Below are 23,216 nucleotides of genomic sequence, written 5' to 3' on the forward strand. Positions count from 1 at the left end.
AAAAGTGCGATTAAATAAGTGAAAATGCCCCTCTGTGCCTCTGTAACTGCGCAGCTGTGAAGGGATGGGGGAAGTAAAGGGGCGTCACAGAGTGATGTAGGCACTACGCACACCTATAACACGCCCACTGTAAGATGCAAAGTCACTTCGGGGAAGGAACAGATGGCCCACAACTGCAGGGAAGCCTGCAGCAAACCCAAAAAATTGCAGTGAAACAACTCCTTGGAACTCCGCTTTTTCCGGGCAAAAACCACAGATGGCTGTGAAGTTGCAACTGCATCATCTATCATGAGGGACCTCAACTCACACCCGCCCCGGAGTAAAAGCCCAGTGTAGATGGGGCCCAACTGGCGGTAAGAGGTTTTTAAGAATAAGAAGAGAGGATGCTGCAGCAACTGGCATCAGTAGCAGTGTCCCCAGTGGGCCGCAGCTGAACAAGGTGCTGACACTTAACCTGTTTGCTCCTGCCCCCATCAGCTGCCACTCTCTGGGTGGTCTTTTGGAGGAGGCCCAGACTTTAGCCCCAAGGTCCAGACCTAGCAGCATCGCTAATGTCCACTCCCGCCTCCGCCTTACCTGGCAATTCTACAGTAAGGTTAGCTGAAAGAAGATACCCAGAGCTAGTAGCCTTTTGCCCTTTAGCTTGTGTCCAAGATCACTACCTGTCCAGCAATAATGGGATTTGGACACAGTAGAGGCTGGTGGCTCCAATGTCAGTGGAGTGGTAAATCCACTCCAGGTTTCAGTCAGAACCACTCAGAACTCTAAAGGAGCTGTACAAGGTGTGGAGCACCTTGGTTTCACTGCCCCACTGACATTAGAGCCACCAGCCTCCACTGTTTGGACCCTGGGTTCCTCAGGCCCCTGGAAAACTCTGGGGGGCCATGGGGGGAGTTTTCATTCAGCTCAGCGGGGAGGACTTCCATGTCTGGGCCAGGGGACTAGAAATACAGGAAGCAGCCTTATCCCAGCTCTTGGACTATTTATCCATCAAGCGCAGTACCATCTACTCTAGGGATGGCCCTCCAGATGTTGCTGGACTGCAATTCCCAGCATAGCCAGTAGTGAGGGAAGATGGGCATTGTACTCCAGCAACATCTGTAGAGGCACACCTTCCCTGTCCCTGGTCTACTCTGGCCATGAAAATCCAGGTCCTCAGACCTTTTCCATCACCTGGTTTCTAATCCATTTTATGGGAGTTGCCAGGGCTGGAACGTAGCATGAGACTTCCTCCATGCTCAGGGGTCGAGCCATGCTTTGCAACACTCTGTTCCCGACAGCAGGGAATGGGAATGGTGTGGCCCTCCAGATATGGTTGAACTACACTTCCCATCATCCCAGACCATTGGCTATGCTAGCAAGGGTTGATGGGAGTTGGAGTGTGCTCACATCTGTTCCCCATTCCTGCCCGATTCAAGCATACCACTATGTGTAGGGTTTCCTGGCAACATTTCTTGGAATCTTGCTGGTTGCAGCACAGTCACTCCAAAATTTGCCATAAATATGGATAAAATTCCACAGGGTGGTCCACACAGTGCCAGTTCCAGGCTTTTGAGGGCCCTTGGGCAAGACACCCTCAGTGGACCTCCTCCGTCCGTGACTGAGTCTGCCTTCTCTCCACCATTGTCACCAGCTGTTCTTGCTCCTATCCTTTTTTTCAATTGCTCCCAGTTGCTCTCTTGGCAGGCCAAGAGACAGCGAGCAAGTTGGCTGCGGCATCTACCGCTGCTCCTTCTCACCATGACCACTATTTCGGCCAGAGCAAGAGGAGGGTGAACAAGCAGGTTGAAAGGGTGAAGAGGAGGAGCAACTCCAGGAGACTCTTTATCAGTGGGCCCTCCTGCGGTGTGGGCCCTTGGCAGGTACCCAACTATGCGTACCCTTGACGCTGGCCCAGGGGCTACAGCTCCTTCCCGCTGCATGAAAAAAATGTCCAAAGCCGCTGGGTGACAGACGGGAGAAGTCCATGCCATGGCTCCTTCTTAGTGTTGCTTTAGTTTCCATGTGAAGGGGGTCCCCACTAGTAGACAGGTGGGAACCATTGGTGCAAGTCTCCTGTTCTGCAAACAATGATGCACTTTGGTTTATTTCAGTCATGTGAATCTTCCCAAATGGAACCCCATGATCCAAATGACTGATAAGACTGAATCAATCCCTAGTTGCCAACATAAATTTGAGGCATTGTCACTTTGCAAAGGCAGACTTTTCAATAGGAAGTAACATGGCTGTTGCTTCTTGCATCATTCTGAGCAGCATGAGATTTGTCAGCAGCTACAAAGTTCTGTTGTTTTTAATAATAAATCTTGTCACAGGATCAAGATTTCAACCATTATTACTCACAGCTTCTCTAGTCTAAAGGTATGCATGTGGGGGTGGGAATCATACTCCTAAAGCCTTCCAAGCAATAGAACTTGTGCATGCAAATGTCTTCCAAAGGAAAGAGGGTTGATTACTTCAGGAGCCATCACTGCCACAGTCTATTCAATTTTCAAGTGCACTAAATGTGTTCTTACATACTTGTCATATCTTTGTAACCTTCAGGCTAAACTACTGTAAATCCTCTGTCAGGGATTATACTTGTTAACGTTTTGGAAGCTTCAGAATTCAGCTTCAGGATATCAACTGGAAGATTTATATTGAAATGTGTGCATGAAGGTGGGGGTGAGGGATGAAAGTGATATAAATCACGTGGTTAGAGGGAATTGAAATGCAAAAAGTACAGACAGTGATAATTACCTTAACAGTTGCCATTCACAAAATGTTGATGGGTGATAACACAGTCATAATTGCAATGGTGTGCAGATTAACATATGTAGTGTGATTAAAAAACAACAACAACAACACTCTATGTCCTTGTTCAGACCACAGAATATAGAGTTGAATACCTTGATGAACTGGACTTTGTTCAAGAATGGCCACCTTAGGTCATTGACAGAGTGTCCTGGGAGGCTGAAATATTCCCCCTACTGTGTGTGTGTGTGTGTGTGTGTGTGTGTGTATATATATATATATATATGCACATTGGTGATATCAGTTTTGTGGCCATTGATTCTTTTGTGTAGTCCTGTTTGTCCTATGTAGAATATAGAAGGGCACTGCTGGAAATGATGGCATATATCACGTTGGAAGCTGAGCAGATGTATGTTGTGGATAACATTATTAGAGCCTGTCATAGTGTTGCCACAGTGGATATGCAGACAAAGTTGTCATCTGGACTGTCCACAGAAGCTTATGCTAGAATAAATGTGTTAGGCTTTAAGGTGCCATAGACTCTTTGTTGTTTTGCTGCAACAGTTCTCTCTGGCACCACAGTTTACATTCCTCCCACCACCCCCTGTAACATGTGTGTATAAATCTGCCAATTTGAGGTTAACACTTCATGCATCTGATGGTGGACTATGCCCATGAAAGCTCATGCCAGAACACGTTTGTTAGTCTTTAAGGTGCCACAAGATTCTTCGTGGTTCTTGTTGCAGCGGACTAACATAGCTACTCCTCTGGAAACTGGAGAAGGAAAAGTACTCTAGAGATCAGAGTGGCCTTCCAGATGCTTTGGCTAACAACCAGTATCAGCCCTAGCCAATTATGAGAAATCATGGGAGTTGTGGGCCAGAACATCCGGAGGACAACAAGTTGCCCATCTTTGCTGTAGATGCACAAAAGGATTGCCTTTTTGGACCCAAGGTGAGGGCCAAAACAGATGCTCTGTAAAAATGTAGCATGCACCTACATATCCTATTTTGCTTAATTAATTAGAGGTGCATGTTCAGAGGGGTGCAATCCATCTAAGAAATGCTGAGTGTAAGAAAGGGAGGCTAATCTCTTTACTTTCCAGCATGATCAGAGTCCAAATACCCCCTCCCCTGGCATGGCTAGGACGCAGAGAAAAAATAATAACTCCCATTGGTGCCTAGTGTTCAAAGCAGATTCCTCTAAGTGCTGAGCCTTAGACAGCTGCTGGGTGAGAGTTAGGAAGCCATAAGCCAGACACTGTTGTGCCCAAGCAAAGTCAGAGGATGACCTGAAGGCCTTCATAGTCCTTCAAGATCCCAAGGAGCCAATGGCTGGTGAGGGTGGTGGCATCATTCCAGAGCCTCAGAACACTCACCTAAGTCCACCTTCAGATTTGAGGGACATTGTACATCATCGTGGCTCCCCTGCCGGGCTTAAGTGGTTAATCTCCAGTAATGCACTGATGAATGCAGGGCAGCTCCCAATGAGAATCTGGGAACTGCCATCTAAATTTTTCACAATGCCCTGGAATGATGCTATGTTGAGACCACTGGGAAATGGAAATGGCAGCTTTCGCTGGGCACCACCCAGGGGTGTCAGTGGTGAGCTCTGTCAGGGCATTAGGGCCACAACAGATGCCCAAAGATGACACCCATCCTGTACTGCACAATCCGTGGAATCCAACCTGCAGCCTTAATGCACCAGACAGGGCCATAGTACATCGATCGACAGTTTCTCTATGCTAACCCTGACAGTTCTAGAGCTAAAATATGGCGAAAATATGGCTCAGATTAAAATCAAATCACTACTACCTACCCAATCCTAGAAATATAGCTGATCAACAAAGCGACACCCTTTTAAAAAGCATTTCTGCCTGGGCCACTCCTTTCCCTCCTCCAAGCAAAGGTTATATGCCTTGGGAAAGCAAAAACAGTCCTGACTTCTCTTCATGTTTGACTTGTAAAAAAACAGGAAAGGCAGGGTACTGTTTCAAAGTCTATTGCTACTGTCATACAAGACTGGAAGGTAATAAGCAGAACAATTCAGATACTATAACCCACCCTCCATTCAAATTTTGCACCAAGAACAACTAAGTCTACACATGAAAAAATGTGCCTTTCTTCTGAGATAATACATTTGGGAATAGGTTTATTTTTTATAAAGCTGTTCAACATGTATGCATTGTTGTGAGTTTGACATTTGAAGACTGAGTCATGCATTCATGGAGCAGTGCGGAAGGTGTTTCCATGTGGCTGGATTCTACATCACTTAGGTATCATCTGTAGGACATCACAGAATACTAGAGCAGGAAGGGACTACATAATCAGACCACAACATGCCACATACTGGAGTGACCTGGGCACATGACACCACCCAAGGGGTCCACAGCATAGAGAGCTCTAGATAAACTGAGTAAGTAGGGCAGGCCATGTGCTCCAAAAGAAAGCAAAAAAACCAAGGGACACTTGCCAGTGCAATCTGGGGTACTTCCAGATGGAGGGATCCTAGCACTAGAAATTAGAAGGCATTGTGCAGCTGTTCCATCTTTTTCTCCTTCAGAGATTTTCTTAGTTATGGAAAAGGATGGAAGAAGCCATAACAAAACACAGGAGGGTCATGAGTAGAAAACACTGACATCTGGACCCCCCTCCTATGAATGAAGCAGGGTGATGGTGCTGAAAAAGCCTTGTCTGGAAGCACCCCTAGTGGCAAATTCTCCCAGCCCTGGATTTGGTGACTGGTTGGATTTAGATTTTCAGAAGCCAAAATGTGGTGCTTATTATCTCATTTACAATGTGGTGCTTATTATATCATTGGCAGGGAACTGTCTTCCTCTGGCCACACATTTATACCTAGTTGTACCACCACTTCTGATCTTCCAGCTCAAGGGTGATAACTTGTGGAGAGAGGTGTTATGTCTGATGACCTCACCATGCAGGATGCAAGTTCCAGTTGCTGGAATTCACCCTTGGGTGGTGTTAATTCTCACTGGACCTTTCATACTCAGAGTGATGCACATTCAAATACACAATACATGCACACCTTGATAAGTAGAAAGGCCTACTGGAAAATAAATTCCCCTCTGATAAAATCGGCACATGAACCTTACTTTGCATCGCTTGGCTTGCTTACTTAGAGCTCTGTGCTTTGCAGACCTCTTGGACAGTCCTTGCAGATATGTTTTTGATTCATTCCAAGTGAAAATTCATGCAAGCAGAAGGATAGGTATTCCTAGCGTAAGAAGCCAAGTCCTTAGCCTTGAGTATCAAGAAAAACAGGCCCACTGATCCTTATGAAAAAGAAATGTGAAGATGCTACTGGGCCTTGCTTCCTACCTCTTTCTTTTTCTGTGTTGTTTTCTTATGAAGTAAAGCCACACAAACCAGGTGCTCAAAAGGGACTTTGGGAAGCTGAGGGATAGGAAAGCAAAGCATCAAGTCATTAACTTGGCAGAACCAGGTTAATCACATAAGTGGGGGGAAGTTACCTTTCACTCCTAAGAATCACCTCTTACTTCCTTTCATGACATGTTATGTGGGTTGGATCCAGATTTACACCAGATCAACCATGCTGGCAGAAGAGGACTTCTCTACCCCTCCTTCCCACGGTAGCTCCTTCATCCCGTGAAAATACTACAGAGAGAGGAGACCCTGCTGAATGGGGTGAGCTGTGGTGTGAGAGGGAAGGGGAATCACCAAAAATCAGGCGGAGGAAGCATCTGTGAACAGAGCCCTTTTTGTGGAAGGCCGATCCTGGATCCAAACCATTTGTATATAGACAAAACATACCCAGACATACAGTTAGGGCCAGAAATATTGGAACAGGGATAACTGTTTTGGCAGTTGGCCTCTGTACACCACCACATTGAAGTTGAAAGGAAACACACCCAGATGGGAGTGAAGTCAGGAAGGGCAGCCAGTGGCATAAACACACACACCCTTCCTTGGTGGCTCATAAGTAATGAAATGAATGACTGACAAGGAGCTGCATGGCCAGGTGTGGCCTGTTTCCTGGGTACCCCATGACCAATCAAGCAGAGAAAAGGCCTGGAGGTGGTTCTGAGTGTTACATTTGCATTTGGTAGCTGTTCACTGGAACTCCCAACATGAGGCCCAAAGAGGTGTCCATGTGAGTGAAGGAGGCCATCATTAGGCTGAGGAAACAACATAAACCCATAAGAGAGATAGCAAAAACAGTGGGAGTGGCCAACACAACAGTTTGGAACATCCTGAAAAAGAAGGACTTAACTGGCAAGCTTAGCAACAGCAAAAGGCCTGGAAGACCATGGAAGACAACTAAAGTAGATGACTGCAGAATTCTGCTCATGGTGAAGAGGAACCCTTTCACAACATCTAGCCAGCTCAAGAACACTCTTGTGGAGGTAGACATGTCATTGTCAACATCTACAGTGAAGAGATGGCTTTATGAATGTAAATACAGTGGCTTCACAACAAGGTGCAAACTACTGGTAACGCTCAAGAACCGAAAGGCCAGATTAGCCTTTGCCAGCAAACACCCAAAAAAGCCTGCCCAGTTCTGGAATAAGATTCTTTGGACTGATGAAACCAAGATTAACTTGTACCAGAATGATGGGAAGAGAAAAGTATGGAGAAGGAAAGGAACAGCTCATGATCCAAAGCATACCACATCATCTGTCAAACATGGTGGAGGCAATGTTATGGCATGGGCATGTATGGCTGCCAATGGAACTGGGTCACTGGTGTTTATTGATGACCTGACTGCTGATCAAAGCAGCAGGATGAATTCTGAAGTGTATAGGGCTATACTTTCTGCTCAGATTCAGCTGAATGCTGCCAAACTGATAGGACGCCGCCTCATATTGCAGATGGATAATGAGCCAAAACATACAGCAAAAGCTACTCAAGAGTTTCTCCAGGCAAAGAAGTGGGATGTTCTTCAATGGCCAAGTCAGTCACCTGATCTCCACCCAATAGACTAAGCTTTTCACTTACTGAAGACAAGACTGAAAGCAGAAAGACCCACAAACAAGCAGGAGCTGAAGGCAGCTGCAGTAAAGGCCTGGCAAAGCATCTCAAGGGAGGAAACTCAGCATTTGGTCATGTCCATGGGTTCCAGACTTCAGGCCATCATTGACTGCAAAGGATTTTCATCCAGGTATTAAAGGCGATCCTTAAGTTTGAAATGATGTTGGTTTGTTCCATTACTTATGAGCCACCAATGATGGGTGTGTGTGTATGCCACTGGCTGTACTTCCTGAATGGTTAGTGCCCCATTTGTCAATCCCCTTGAATTACAGCTGAAAGTCCTGGCTTCACTCCCATCTGGGTGCGTTTCCTTTCAACTTCAATGTGGTGGTGTACAGAGGCCAACTGCCAAAACAGTTATCCTTGTTCCAATATTTCTGGCCCTGACCGTATGTGCTATTTTCCTGGATTTGGAAGAAAAACAAACAAACAAACCTAAAACAAAAACGAGGAATAAGCAACATGAAGGTCTTTGGCCAAACTCAGTCTTCAGGGGGGTGATAATACTGGGCTTGACTATATGTGAGAGTTTTGTTGGCTGTTCCCACCAGTTATCAACCCAGAGACAAAAGAAGGGTTTGGAAAGTGGTGTGTGTGGCTTTGGAACTGGGCAACAGTGATGGAGGGATTAGAGCTTTGGCCCAACATTCCCTGCTCTCCTCTCCTCAAACACAGCCTGTTGCTCATAAGCAGGACTGGCATCAATAGCAGGCATGGTTGGGCACCTGCCGAGGACCCACATCCCAGCAGGGACCCACTGACAAGAGCACCCTGGATTTTCCTCCTCTTCACCATTGCAACCTGCTTGTTCACCTGCCTCTCCCTCTGGCCCGGACACTGGCAGTGGCGAGAAGGAGGAGCAGGAGATGCCAAGCAAGTGGTATCAGTGATGAGAAAGTGGATGAGGAGCAATAACAGTTGGTGACAATGGCAGTGAGAAGGTGGACTCACTGAGGGAGGAGGCCCATTGTGGGTGTCTTGCCCAAGGGGCTTCAAAAACCTGGAGCCAGCACTCCTAGGGGACACACCCATTATCCCCGTTGGCTTCCATGAAGAGCAAGATGATTCGCTGGTAAATTCCACTGATCAATACATTACCATTTTAAATTCCGGATGCCATTGCCATGGTATCACTCTCCAGCTCCTCCCTCCTCCCCAGTAAAGACCATCAATCTTGTCTGCCCCTTGTATTTAAAAGGGGCGAGTTATTTGGGTGCGGGCAAAGCTTGGCAATCCGACATTCTAGAATTCCTTCCCCACACACACGCCCCGGTCTGATTTTGGAGCTTTTGGAGCTCCCACCTGCAATAATAAAACCTGGGGTTTCTGTGAAGATGTGGTGGTGTTGTCCTGAAAATTAAAGTGCTTTGAGAAGACACATTTACCTCCTGTAAAAGGGGGACACCCCAAAGTCAACACAATGTGATCAAAATCTAGTGGATATCCAAAGTTTTATTAATAATAATCCTGACATACTTTGAGCATAACCTCTTCTTTCAGGAGAAAGACTTTTAAAATGAAAAAAGAAGACATAATAATGTTAGAATACAATTTTTTAAAACCTAAACATTATGTTCCCCCTCATAGCCACATGACAAGCAGTTGGTGGGAGGTTCTTTAAATCCTAATATTCCTGTACTATCCTTCTTAATTAAGATTTTGCCTTGTTTGTCCAAATAGTTTCAGTGTTGTGATCAAAATATGGTTGACAAACTTCAGAAACCACTTAAATCTGAACAGTAATGTGCCTGTTTTTTATAGGTAACATTACTGGTACATTTAAACCTAAACTCGCTGAAAGCAAATAAATGTACACTATACATTTATATCAGTTTAACTGCCGGGGTAGGGCTTCCCTCAAAGGTGCATGGCATTGTAGTTTGGTGAGGATGCTGAGAATTCTTTTAGAGCCATAGCTCCTCTTACAGAACTACAATCCCCAGGGTTCCCCAGGAAAGGGGCATGACTTGTTGAATCAGTCTAAGTATGTGGCATAGATATGTCTCCAGATTGCAACAAGCCCTGCTGCTCAAATTCTAGCTTTGTCATAATGTTCTCAAAATGTTGCTGATGCAGCATGTCTCATTCCCAGCAAGAGGCTCGGAATTAAAGGCAAAATGCATAGGTGTATGTGAATGTATGTAAAAGAAAGCAAGAGAGCCAGTTAACTGGCTAACTTCTAAGGGAAGCAAAAGCCGAGTGTAGTCAAACGCGTACCCTGGATTTTAGGAAAGCTGATTTTCATAAACTCAGAACAATGATCAGTAAGGTCCCATGGCAAGCGATGCTAGCGAGAAAAGGAGTCCAAGATGGATGGGAGCTTTTAAAAAAGGAAATTCTCAAGGCACAATCACAAGCAATTCCAACAAGAAGAAAAGGTGGAAGACAACAGAAGAAGCCAATGTGGCTTCACAATAAGCTTAGGGATGACCTGAAAACAAAAAAGGACACATATAGGAAGTGGAAAGAAGGCCAAGTAACAAAGGAAGAGTACAGGCAGATAGCACAGAATTGCAGGGATGGCGTCAGGAAGGCTAAAGCTGAGAATGAGCTGAGGTTAGCGAGGGATGTTAAAAACAACAAAAAGGCTTTCTTCAGCTACGTGCATAGTAAAAGGCAGAGGAAAGAAATGGTGGTTCAGCTATTAAATAAGGATGGCAAAATAACAGATGACAAAGAAAAGGCAGAGGTGCTCAATTCCTACTTTGGCTCAGTCTTCTCCCCAAAGAGGGTCTATGACCCCCCTGGCAAAGGCGAAGTACAGGCTGAAGGGGCAGGATTGCAGCTTGAGATCGACAGGCATATGGTCAAGGAACACCTCATTACTTTGAATGAGTTCAAATCTCCAGGGCCAGATGAACTGCATCCTAGAGTCATAAAGGAACTGGCAGAAGAACTCTCAGAACCGCTGTCTATTCTCTTTGAGAAATCATGGAGGACGGGGGAGTGCCAGATGACTGGAGGAGGGCTAACGTTGTCCCTATCTTCAAAAAGGGTAAAAAGGAGGAACCTGGGAGCTACAGACCAGTCAGTCTGACATCAATCCCTGGGAAAATTCTGGAGCAGATCATAAAGCAATCCATCTGGAAGCACCTTGACAACAATGCCGTGATGACTCGAAGCCAACATGGATTTGTCAAAAACAAGTCCTGCCAGACAAATCTGATCTCATTTTTTGATCAAGTAACCTCCTTTGTAGACCGTGGGAATGCTGTAGACATCATATACCTCGACTTCAGCAAAGCTTTCGACAAAGTGCCCCATGATATCCTGATGAGCAAACTAGCTCAAAGTGGGCTAGATGAAACAACGATCCGGTGGATCCACAGTTGGCTACAGTATCGGACTCAAAGAGTGCTTCTCAATGGGACCTTCTCAAACTGGGGAGAGGTAACGAGTGGGGTACCGCAGGGCTCAGTCCTGGGCCCAGTGCTCTTCAACGTTTTTATTAATGACTTGGAGGAGGAGGTGCAGGGAATGCTGATCAAATTTGCAGATGACACAAAATTGGGAGGGATAGCTAATACTTTGGAAGACAGAAACAAAATTCAAAGTGATCTTGATAGGCTGGAGCGCTGGGCAGAAAACAACAGAATTACATTTAATAGGGCTAAATGCCAAGTTCTGCACCTAGGAAAAAGAAACCAAATGCACAGTTACAAGATGGGGGATACGTGGCTCAACCACACTACAAGCGAGAAGGATCTTGGAATTGTTGTAGATCACAAGCTGAATATGAGCCAACAATGTGATGTGGCTGCAAAAAAGGCAAATGCTATTTTGGGCTGCATTCATAGAAGCATCGCTTCCAAATCCCGGGAAGTACTAGTTCCTCTCTACTCAGCACTGGTTAGGCCTCATCTGGAGTACTGTGTCCAGTTCTGGGCACCACACTTTAAGAAGGATGCAGACAAACTGGAGAGGGTTCAGAGGAGGGCAACGAAGATGATCAGGGGACTGGACACAAAGCCCTCTGAAGAGAGACTGAAAGAACTGGGCATGTTTAGCCTTGAGAAGAGAAGACTGAGGGGAGATATGATAGCACTCTTCAAGTACTTGAAAGGTTGTCACAGAGAAGAAGGCCAGGATCTCTTCTTGATCATCCCAGAGTGCAGGACACGGAATAATGGGCTCAAGTTACAGGAAGCCAGATTCCGGCTGAATATCAGGAAAAACTTCCTGACTGTAAGAGCAATACGACAATGGAACCAATTACCTGGGGAGGTGGTGGGCTCTCCCACACTGGAGGCCTTCAAGACGAGGCTGGACAGCCATTTGTCAGGGATGTTCTGACTTGGATTCCTGCATTGAGCAGGGGGTTGGACTTGATGGCCTTGTAGGCCCCTTCCAGCCCTACTATTCTATGATTCTATGATTCTATGATTAACTAGCCACATCCTCTTCTACGATACTTCATTGCATTCCTCCTCACCATGTTTTTCTCAACACTGCCTTTAACAGTCAGCTAGCATTGGGCTGTTTGGGGGTTCCCCTCCTGTCTTAGGGTTCTTTTTTAAAGATTTTTTTAAACTTCTGCAAACCTTGGGATTTCCTTGAACCTGCTTCTCTCTCTCTCTCTCTCTCTCTCTCTCCCTCCCTCCCTCCCTCCCTCCCCCCCCCCTCTCTCTCATCCCATGATGGCAACATAAGGAACGACACTCACCTCTAAACATCATAAAAGGTACATGTGGGATCTGCCACAAAATGTTGCAGCATGTGCTCCCTGTTCAGGATCTCAGCTATTCCATTCCATTTTCTTGCCTTGCCCCTGCCCTGCCCACCACAACAGTCAGCCAGCATTCTATACCCACTGTGCATGCTGAGTACTGGGCTGCAGGGAGGGGGCTGTTTGAGGAGTGGGACAAAGTTCCCTGTTAAGGTGTTGTTGTGTTTCCTAAACATTTTTTCTATTTCTGAAAACCTCAGCGCTCCCCTGAATCTGCTGATACTTCCTTCCTGTGTGTGGGTAGTGCTGTTTTGGCTACATAAGGATCAGCAAACAGAGATTGCAATTAGTATATACAATGATGGCACATTTTCTCCCTGTGACATCAGTCGTATGATGTGACAAAACATACCAACCTGCCTATGTACATCTTGCATATTCTTCTGTTGAAATATCATGTTTCAGCATCACGTTGTAGCCTATACAAAGGCTGTAATTTCCTGTGTAGGAAGTCTTCTCGTTAATCAGATAATATTCCTTCTGGAATATCAGGCTGATTCACATTTCTTCCTGCTCTTACATATCCTTTGGCAGCTACTTGGGACATTGGATTGGAGGGTTATATTTTAGATGCACGTTGATAAGATGGGGGCGGTTCCAAGCAATTGCTTACGTGGTTCTAATCTGCATCCAAGGCAGAGGGACTTATTCAGAAATCTCAGCATCATTGTTGTTCAGCCAAGTTTTCACCATTATTTCCTGCTACTAACAAGCAGTTTGTTGTTGTTGTTCAGTCGTTCAGTCGTGTCCGACTCTTCGTGACCCCATGGACCATAGCACGCCAGGCCTTCCTGTCTTCCGCTCTCTCCTGGAGTGTGCTCAAGTTCATATTCATCGCATTGGTGATGCTATCTAGCCATCTCATCCTCTGCTGTCCCCTTCTCCTTTTGCCTTCAGTCTTTCCCAGCATCAGGGTCTTTTCCAAAGAGTTTTCTCTTCGCATTAGGTGGCCAAAATATTTGAGCTTCAGCTTCAGTATCTGTCCTTCCAATGAGCACTCAGGGTTGATTTATCACCGGGTTATTTCCCTCTCTTCCCAGAAAACATGAAACCAACTACTTTGCAGTTAAATACACATGCTGATTTGTCAACTCTCTCTTTTGGCTCCCTATCAACCATGGTTCTAATGTATCACCATGTCATCATTTGCTTTTGCTCTGGTAAGTTCCATAGACCAGTTGTTCTGACTAGTGCTGTGCCGAAAATTTGTCCCACATTTTTTTCAACCATTCTTATTCAATTTGATAGAAAAGAAATTGCTTTTGAAAAGGAAGAGAAATTTCAGAGAAATTCTCATGGGTTGGGTTTGCGGTTCTTGTGCTTACCTTACTTGTGAGGTGGCTGAGGAGTGTGCATGAGTGTCCTGTCTGTCATTGTACAATAATCTCTGTGGCAGCCTGTAGCCTCCTCAGCGCTGCACGCTTCAGTTAAAGCCATCTTGAGGAAGACATCATGGGGCAATTCCTCCCATGGGGCTTTTTCAGTTCAGAAAGTGCAGGTGGGCTGGGAGGCTGCAGAGCAATGGAAAGATGTGTAATAGAGAGAGAGAGAAAGTGCACACAGCTCCCTCAGCCACCTCGCAGTCATTAGATAAGCTCAAAACTACCACCAAAAGAAATTCAAAATTCTGCCTTAAAAACGTGGGAAGCCTCAACACAGCTGATGCTGTTGCCACCTACAGAAGCAGTGTAGTAAACCACAAACCCTTAGGAAAAAAGAATGAAACCATCCTACAACCCCTGTCAATAGTGAGACCTTTGTAAATTGCCCAGAGAGCTTCACCTATGGGGCAGTATAGAAATGTAAATAACAACAACAACAGCAGCAGCAGCAGCAGCCCTATTTGTGAGAAACTGTTGGAGAATTTTTGAGAATTTCTCCTCCCGTAGGAGAAATTTCGTGAAATTGACCCCCCAATTTCTCTGTCCACAAATAGGCTGGGTAATTTTGAGAGGCCTCTGGTGCACAGCTCTAATTCTGACAGTGCTGATCTTCTGGCAGTGTGCATACACATACTTGGCAGCTGGATCCAGGTGGGGTGAACCCTCTCACAACATTCTTTTGTGCTTCTTAGAGGGCAGTGTTGGACCTCTTTCAACCTGAAAGCCAAACGCCACTTTGGAGAAGCTCTCAGGGCCCACACTCCAGTGGTGGGCAGCCCCAAAGGCAAAAGAGATGGGCCCAAAATACAGAAAAAGACTTCCCCTTAAAGCTCTTACTGTCAGTACATAAGCCCCAGGAGTGAGTGACATTTCAACCTTTTAGATGGGAGGGGGGGAGACTGGACCAAAGTCAGGAAACCACCAAATGATTGGTGGTTGAGGCAAAGGGGGTGGGGCCAGGAGAAGGGGGCATGGCCAAGTTGGGAACCCGAGGGTTAGATTGGGACCCCACGAGGGCCAGATTTGCTTCTGCAGGCTGAGGTTCTGCACCCATGTTGTAGGGGATGCCTGTAGGTGGAATCCTGGCTATTTTCAGTCATGGCTGTAAGGCTTTAACATGAAGCAAAATGAAGAAGATGCTGTGAGCAGCAAATTCCAGAGCAGCACCTTTTCCTTCCTTCAGTGTCCAACTGTGTGTGGGTTAGGATCTTCCTGTAGAATGAGAGGCACTTTCTAACTTTTCACTCCAACGACAAAAATGTCTTGGGGAGGCTCTGTGTGGATCACCCTCACTAGACCATAATAAAAGGAAGTACTTCAGACAGCGCATAGTTAAACTATGGAATCTGCTACCACAAGATGTAGTGATGGCCACCAATTTGGATGGCTTTAAAAGGGGGCTGGACAGATTCCTGGAGGAAAAGGCTATCAATGGCTACTAGTCTTGATGGCTATGTGCTACCTCCAGAAACAGAAGCAGTGAGACTATGTATAGTATACCAGTTGCTGGGGAACATGGGTGGGAGGGTGCTGTTGCACTCATGCCCTGCATGTGGGTTCCTGGTCGATAGCTGGTTGGCCACTGTGTGAACAGAATGCTGGACTAGATGGACCCTTGGTCTGATCCAGCATGGCTCTTCTTATTTTCTTATGTTCTTAAAAGAATTGAAAGGGGGAAAATAAGATGTGAGAAAAGGATGATAGACCCAAGACCTTAGGACATCCTAGCTGGGGTCCTTGCTTCATATACCAGCTCATCACCATGTCACACCACTCATCTCATTGGGAACATACCTTATAACAGGTCAGACCTTTGGTCTATCTAACCCACTATTGTTTACTCCAATTGACAATAGTTCCCCATGGTCTCAGGCATGGCAAAGGTGTTGCTTTCCCCATGTTTGTTGTTCAGTCATTTTCGTGACCCCATGGACCATAGCACGCCAGGCCTTCCTGTCCTGCTCTCTCTCCCGGAGCGTGCTCAAGTCCATATTCATTGCATCAGTGATGCTATCTAGCCATCTCATCCTCTGCTGTCCCCTTCTCCTTTTGCCTTCAGTCTTTCCCAGCATCAGGGCTTTTCCAGAGAGTTTTCTCTTAGCATTAGGTGGCCAAAATTAGCCTTGTGATACGTTCCATGGGGTTTTCTTGGCAAGAATACTGGAGTGGGTTGCCATTTCCTTTTCCAGTGGACCACATTTTGTCAGAACTCTCCACCATGACCTGTCAGTCTTGGGTGGCCCTGCACGGCATAGCTTATGGCTTCACTGAGTTACGCAAGCCCCTTCAGCACAACAAGGCAGTGATCCATGAAGGGGGCTTTCCCCATGACCTTCTTCCTAATCTATTAAAATAGCAATGTCGAGAACTGAACCTGGGACCTTCTGCATACAAAGCAAGGGTTCTTCTACTGAATTATGGTTGCCCTTCCTTTCTCCATACTTACCGCTGTATTGAAACGTAGGCCTCCGTTGCTGTGGCCTTCCTTCCTTCCTTCCTTCACTTCCCTCCTGCTGCTGAGGCTCCCGTTACATGTCCACCTTACAAGGGTAGCGGTGTTTAGTTGATTAACCGGTTAGATCGCTCAGTTAAAAACCGTTTGATCTACTAAATCAAGGATCAGATTTTAGGAGGGAAAGAACATAAGAACAGCCAGGCTGGATCAAACCAAGGGTCCACCTAGTCCAGCATGCTGTTCACATAGTGGCCAACCAACTGCCCACAGGAAACCCACAAGCAGGACATGAGTGCAACAGCACCCTCCTACCCAAGTTCCCAGCAACTGGTGAGATGTTAATCTCACTCCCCAGAAGCTAGCCCTAATACAGAGTTTTCGAAAGATGCTAGGCTTTAGGTGACTTTTCAAGGAGTGAAATGTCCATTATTTTTGAATGTATAACAAGAATATTGCTCTAGAAGTTCCTGCTGTACCAATATGGTTCATAGAGGTTCAGTGTCACCATCAATGGCATTATAACTACCATCTTTGTAAGCCAATCAAGAACTACTGGCCAGCTCAAATTAAATTTGAATATACAATGTACATTTGGTCAAAAGGATTTTTTAACTTCACAGTTATAATACTAAATTTTAACCCACTTGAGAATGTTTTGGAAGTTACATCTACTTGAATTAATTCGTGTTTTGATACACATATATGGGAAGTATAATTTGTTGTAAATGAACTTGAATTCACTGGAATTAGAAAGTACACAATTTGTTCTATTCCTTTTAAGGGGCTTTTCATGGAGGAGGTGCTCAGAAAATTGATACTCAGTTACTTGTCTTCATTTGCCTTCACTGAGAATACAACATTGTAAATTCACTCTCCTTGAATTATTCTCTAAACTGATTTAGTGCTATTGCTTCACCAATGATGTAACAATGTACACCTTCATCATAATTATTGTACTGTGTTTTTAAGATTCAGTGCTTTAACGAATACTTGTTTTAGCTCCTCAGTCACACATATTCATTCACTTCTATAAATGATAGGTATTTTTGTTCAGTCCACAGCTTTTGCTGGCGTCCGGTGACCCTCTGTCAGCACTGCATGGTAGTTAATAAATTCTGCTACCCACAATCAATAGTGACTGATAATTTGTCTCTTGAAGGACACTGCTTGACAGACTTACCAAGAGCCATTTCAGATGTGGCACTAAGTGGAGGGAACAGGCAGCACAATTGGCAAGTTCAACTCTCCACAGGGGATAGATTCTCCTTTGGATGCTGTAGCAATGCAGCAGAAAATGGAAACATACCTGGAATTATGCCAAATTAGCCCCAAAGATGCTGGTTTACCAGACCAATGTTCTCAGTACTACTATATGGCAGTGGGACATGGACCGCTTTACAAAGAGGAGAAAATAACATCTTCCATTTTTATTCTTTATGTTGCATCTTTGGCATTCACCAGCAAGATAATGTCAGGACTGTAGGTTAGCCTTTCCCAGTCTGGTGCCCTTGAGATGTTTTGGTCTACAACTCCCTTCATCCAAGACTATTGGCCATGCTTGCTGGGGCTGAGCAAAGTTGTGGTTCAAACACATCTGGAGGACAACAGGTTGGGGAAGGCTGACGTAGACATTCTTCTAGGCCAAACTACCAAGCATTCTGGTACTCCAACTCTTATGTTAGTATCTAGTTTGTGAACATGCAAAGATGCAGGCTGGTTGCATTACCAAAGGACATTCTCTGTGGTGAGAAATTCAGTGCTAAGAAGAGACCCAGATATCCACCAAAGTTCTGATACAAGGATGTTTTCAAGTGTTACCTAAGAGACTTTGAAGTTCTTGAAAGCAATAGGAACGCCAGATGTTCCTGGTTCCATAGTATATGCAACTATGGCTTCTACAGCTCTAGAAAAACTGTGGGCTTTAGAAACACACATGATCTATCTACCAATCCAACATTATATCCACACGACAGACCTAAACTGGTTTAACAGTCATTCCATCTTCCCTGGTAAATCTGAGAACTGTAGTTCCCAGGTTCAAATCTCTACTCAAGCACAAAGCTTACTGCATGACTTTAGGCGGTCGCTACCCTTGCTCACAGGGTTATCTATAGCATTCAATCAGTGCTGACTCATTTACCTATGGAAGTCACCCCTCGATGCTGCAGTCACCAAGTGACTAAGATGCATGCGTGAACTGGACTAAAGAAAGCTGGTTGCCATTACATCACTCACATTAATTAAATGGTCAGCACACAGATGCGCTTGGTGTGATGATACAAAGCATCAGATTGTCAAAAGCTGGAAGAAAATAACAGATATATCACAGCAGAAGTTCCTAACAAAATCGTTTTACACCCTGATCGTATGCATTTTTACTCAAAGGGAAGTGCCAATGAGTTCAAAGGGGCTTGTATGCATAGGAAGGGCTCTTTCTTTTTTTTTTTACCTCTGTCTTGTTTCTCTGTTTTAACCTCCAGTCTGTGCCCTCCTTTAACCTTCACTTCTGTCTCTGCTTGCACATGCATCTTCCGCAGGCAGAGAGGGAGGTCCACGAGCAGAGCATCAGATCGGTCAGTGGAGAGAGAGAGAGGACTTCGGGTGGAGACCTCTGCATACTTTGGCTGAAAGCTCTGCCACCATGGCTGACTTGCCCACTGTTCCGTGGGCAGTGGGGACCACTCCAGGGGCATGTTTGGGGCATGTCAGACAAGCCATGGATCCACAGAATTCTAGCCCCCCCCCCATTCCTTGCATGGGCAACATAAGGCATTTTGCTGCTGGACCTGAAGAACACAGTGGTGCCCCTTCCCATTCCATGTACAAAAGCCGACTGGGCTGGCAGCTGAATCTCGCTTACTTCAAAAATAGGGATGGGACAGGATCCCCCACTGCACTTGAAGGCAGCAGGCTAGTTTAGGGGGCACAGGGCAGGCTCGCCACTCTCTCCTCCAACACCTTGCTGCCACCCCCGAGCATTTGCTTCCTGAGGCCACGGCCTCACTCTGCCTAATGGAAAGGCCAGCCCTGTTTCCCTGATGACACCCTCCCCAAACAGGCCCTGTAAACTCACCAGCTCCAGAGTTGGAATAGTTAATTCCCTTCCTTTGGTTCTAATAGGAGGGGAAAGTTGCTTGAAAAATAAAAAACACCAGCTCAAAAACTGGCAGAAAAGCACCTCCCGCCCTAACCACTCTGAGGCAGCAGGTCGTGGACGATCTGCCACGCATCTCTGACCAGCAAAGGTAGTGCTCTGATAGAGCACTAGCAGAAGCTGCTGCTAAGACCTGTAGGAAAACAATGGGAAGTAACATAGCCCTTCCTAAGGAGTTCTAGATATGAATTCCAGCACAAATGTTCTTAGGCAGGAGCTTACTGCATCAGAAGCATTATATGGAGAAAAGAGATAGTAGGTATACTGATAAGGTAAGGTACACCAGATCAAAATAAGAAAGTGAAAACTACAGATAATGAGGATGCAGATCAATGTAGCCTTAAATGCTGGGTAAAGATTATGCAAATATAAGACTTACTCTAATAGCTGAACATTAAACACATCATAAATACACTAAGAGTGCAATCCTATGCACGTTTATACAGAAAAAAAGTCCTACAAGTCCTGACTCCCAGCATCTCCCAGCTTGCAAGGCTGAGTGGGACATGCTGGGAGTTGCAGGACTTTGTTCTGCTGAAATGTGTATAGGATTGCAGCCTAAATAACCAAATAGGAAGAAATTTACTTTTTGAAGTAAAAGATTGCCCCTCCCACTAACTCTTGCTCAAGCCCTAAGAAATACGATCAGATTTGTTAACGAACTTAAAATTAGGGATGGTGTGGGCCCCCATTTTGGTTTGGGAGTCTGGTGGACCACCTGCACTGCCTAAGCCATTCCCTCTGAGCTCCTGCCCCTGCTCAAAACCCACCCCCCACACATGCACTTGCTGAGCCTCCCACATTTACCAGGGCCCCCTCCTCCTGCACTGCAGTTGCTCTGTTGTGAAAAAACATGGCGATCACAAAAATGCACACATAGACTTATATGCAAAATGGCACCATGAATTGCCCATATACGCAAGATTACAAGATTGAAATGGGCTAGTTACGCCTAGAATCTCGCATATATGGGCGATTCACAGTACCATTTTGTGTATAAGTCTATGTGCACATTTTTGTGATTGCCATGTTTTTTTGCAACATGGCAATTGCAGTGCAGGAGGATGGGGCTCAGGTGAGTGTGGGCAGCTCAGCGAATGAGTGTGGGGCTTGAGCATGGGTCCAGGGGCATGTAAGTGGGGGCAGGGGTTGGGTGGGTGCCCAGAGAATCTGGATGGGGGGTGGTGTCTATCCATCCCTACTTAAAATAAAGTTAAGGACATAGCTGCTACACATAGCAATCATTTAGCAGTGAGCTTACTGTGTTCCTTGACATCGACTCATTGTTGATGTTGCATTCATATGACAAGAAGAAACTGCCTGTGATACAGTAGGTGTTTTACCTAGCCAAGTCATCATGTGGAAATTTACTCTTATGAATCATCCCTCGTTTTAGTCCTCTTGGATATGTACAAAAGACTGAAAATTGCTGTTAATCTGTCCTAGAAGATTCCTGGTTATATACTAAAATAAATATGGTGAGGGACATGTGAGTGATTCCAAGGTTCTGAGTCATCTTGACTTGAAGAACGTTGCAGGTTATGTCACACCTGTTGGCCTTGGCAAGTCATTGTTTCTCAACTGCATTTCGAGAAACTGCATCTTAGATAGGATGAGGACACTGGAGATGTGGAGACCTTGCATTTTGCCATGCCACAGAACAGACATCATGGATGGGGACCTTTGGCCTATGGCCATTGAGCTTGTTTAACCCTTGTAGGTGACTCAGACCATGGGTCCCACTGATACAGTCTGGCAAAAAAACAAAAGAACACAAAACCCTCCTTCTAGAACAAAAGTATTTGGGTTCCCAGGAGTTGGCCAGGCTCCTGACAGCTAATTCATCTTGTGTCATCTTAATGATACATGGGCAGTTTCAAACCACTTCTTTGCCAACTTGAAGAGTCATGCACTTTGAGAACCCCTGTTCCAGAAGTGTCAACTCGGTGAGTTTTCATAATCTCTGGCATAGATTAAAATCACTATACTGCCCTTTAAAATGCCATTTGGAAAGGTGTTCGGTGGGAAACAATAACAACAGTACTTTAATATCCTAGATCAGAGATGTGCAGAAGGTTGATTGGGATCGACTGGTAGATCTCTGGGTGAATTGCAGTAGCTCAACAAGGGTTTCTGACTCCAAAATTATTTATTTAATTGTTCATGTATTACATTTATTCCCCGCCTTTTTTCCTCTTGCAAGGAGCCCAAGGTGTCTTTCATGGTCCTCCTCTCCATTTTATCCTCACAACAACCCTGTGAGGTAAGTTAGGCTGACAGTCAGGGACTCTCAAAGTCACCCAGTGAGCTTCATGGCCGAATGGAGACTAGAACCCAGATCTCCTGAGTCCCAGTCGAACACTCTAACCACTACACCACACCGGCTCTCACACTTCACCAGCTCTATTGTCTAACAATACAACAACTAATAAGCTTCCCACCCACACCTACCCCTAAATTAGGTTCCTGAAAATGACAACTTGGGGGGGGGGAATAGGAGTGGATTTTTGAGTGAAAGGAAAAGGACTGATGAGCTTGGTTCTGGTACTGATGACTAATTCCTGGGCTGAGCATGTTCTCAGAGGCACCCTGTTCCTTAATTCTTAACACAGCTTTCCCCAACCTCATGCCCGCCAGATGTTTTGGATGGCACCTCCCAGCATTCCTGACCATTGGCTGTGCTGCAGTCCAAAACATACGGAGTGCACCAGGTCGGGAAAAGCTGTCTTTGTATATATCCACTGCCTGAGCCACTATCAAATGGGCATAAAATGGTCTCATAAGGCATATGAGATGGATATGAACTGCATCATTAACCCTCTTCAGGCTTCTATTGATTTGACTGATCAGCGCGTCTGGTCCCTTCGAGTTCTCCTCAGATAGCCTTCCCCAACCTGGTGCCCTCCAGAGGTGTTGGGTTGCAACTCTCATCATTCTCAGCCAGCATGGCCAGTCATTTGGAGGGCACCAGGTTGGGGAAGGCTATCCTTGGGTATCCATGGTGCAGCCTTCTGATCGGTCTTCATCTGTCTTTTCCACAGACTCTATGGGGCTGTCTTCATGAGCAATTTAGTGCGAATTTAGTTGCTCTCCATTCATAATAACGTAGTAGCAAGGGAGAGCCTGAACAGGGGTGGGAAACAAGCCTCTCTCACTGGTTGAGCAGCCCCTGCCAGTGTGATGACATTCAGTTCTACTCCCCCCCACCCCATCCAGAAGTATGTTCCTTTCAAGCACCGTCTGACACCCAAAAACCAGATTTTAAAGGTACACTACACTCGGCTTATCTTGCTTCATGTGTATCTGATGGACCAAAGCCAATTCCATGAAAATCCGGGTATTCCTCCAACACGCTTCTCATTCCATTGTCGTGAAGATCCCCCCTTATGTCTGCTCATCCTTAACTGTTATTCATTTTGGGTGCCCTTGGGATATGGCTGTTGCCTCTGTGGGCTGTTGGGGTTGCCATAGTTTGTTATACATTTCAAGAATGCAATGACCTTCTTAAAAGTCATTGCAGACATTTAAGAAGGCCTTGAAAACATCTTCTTTTACCTTGGCCTTCTTTTGATATGACTGCTATTGTTGCTGTTACTGCTGTTAACATTGTTGCTGGTTCTGTTGTTGGCTTTTATTGTTTTTATGTTTTTATCACTTTTAATATTTTAACAGTTTTTATGTATTCTGTTGCTGTAGGCCGCCTAGGGAGGGCTTCTGCCCTGAAAGGCGGCCAATAAATATTTTAAATAAATAAGGGTGC

This window comes from Heloderma suspectum, chromosome 2 (assembly GCF_057233095.1).
Source record: "Heloderma suspectum isolate Gila_16-S chromosome 2, 16-S_ref, whole genome shotgun sequence".
In the NCBI taxonomy this organism is placed as follows: domain Eukaryota; kingdom Metazoa; phylum Chordata; class Lepidosauria; order Squamata; family Helodermatidae; genus Heloderma; species Heloderma suspectum.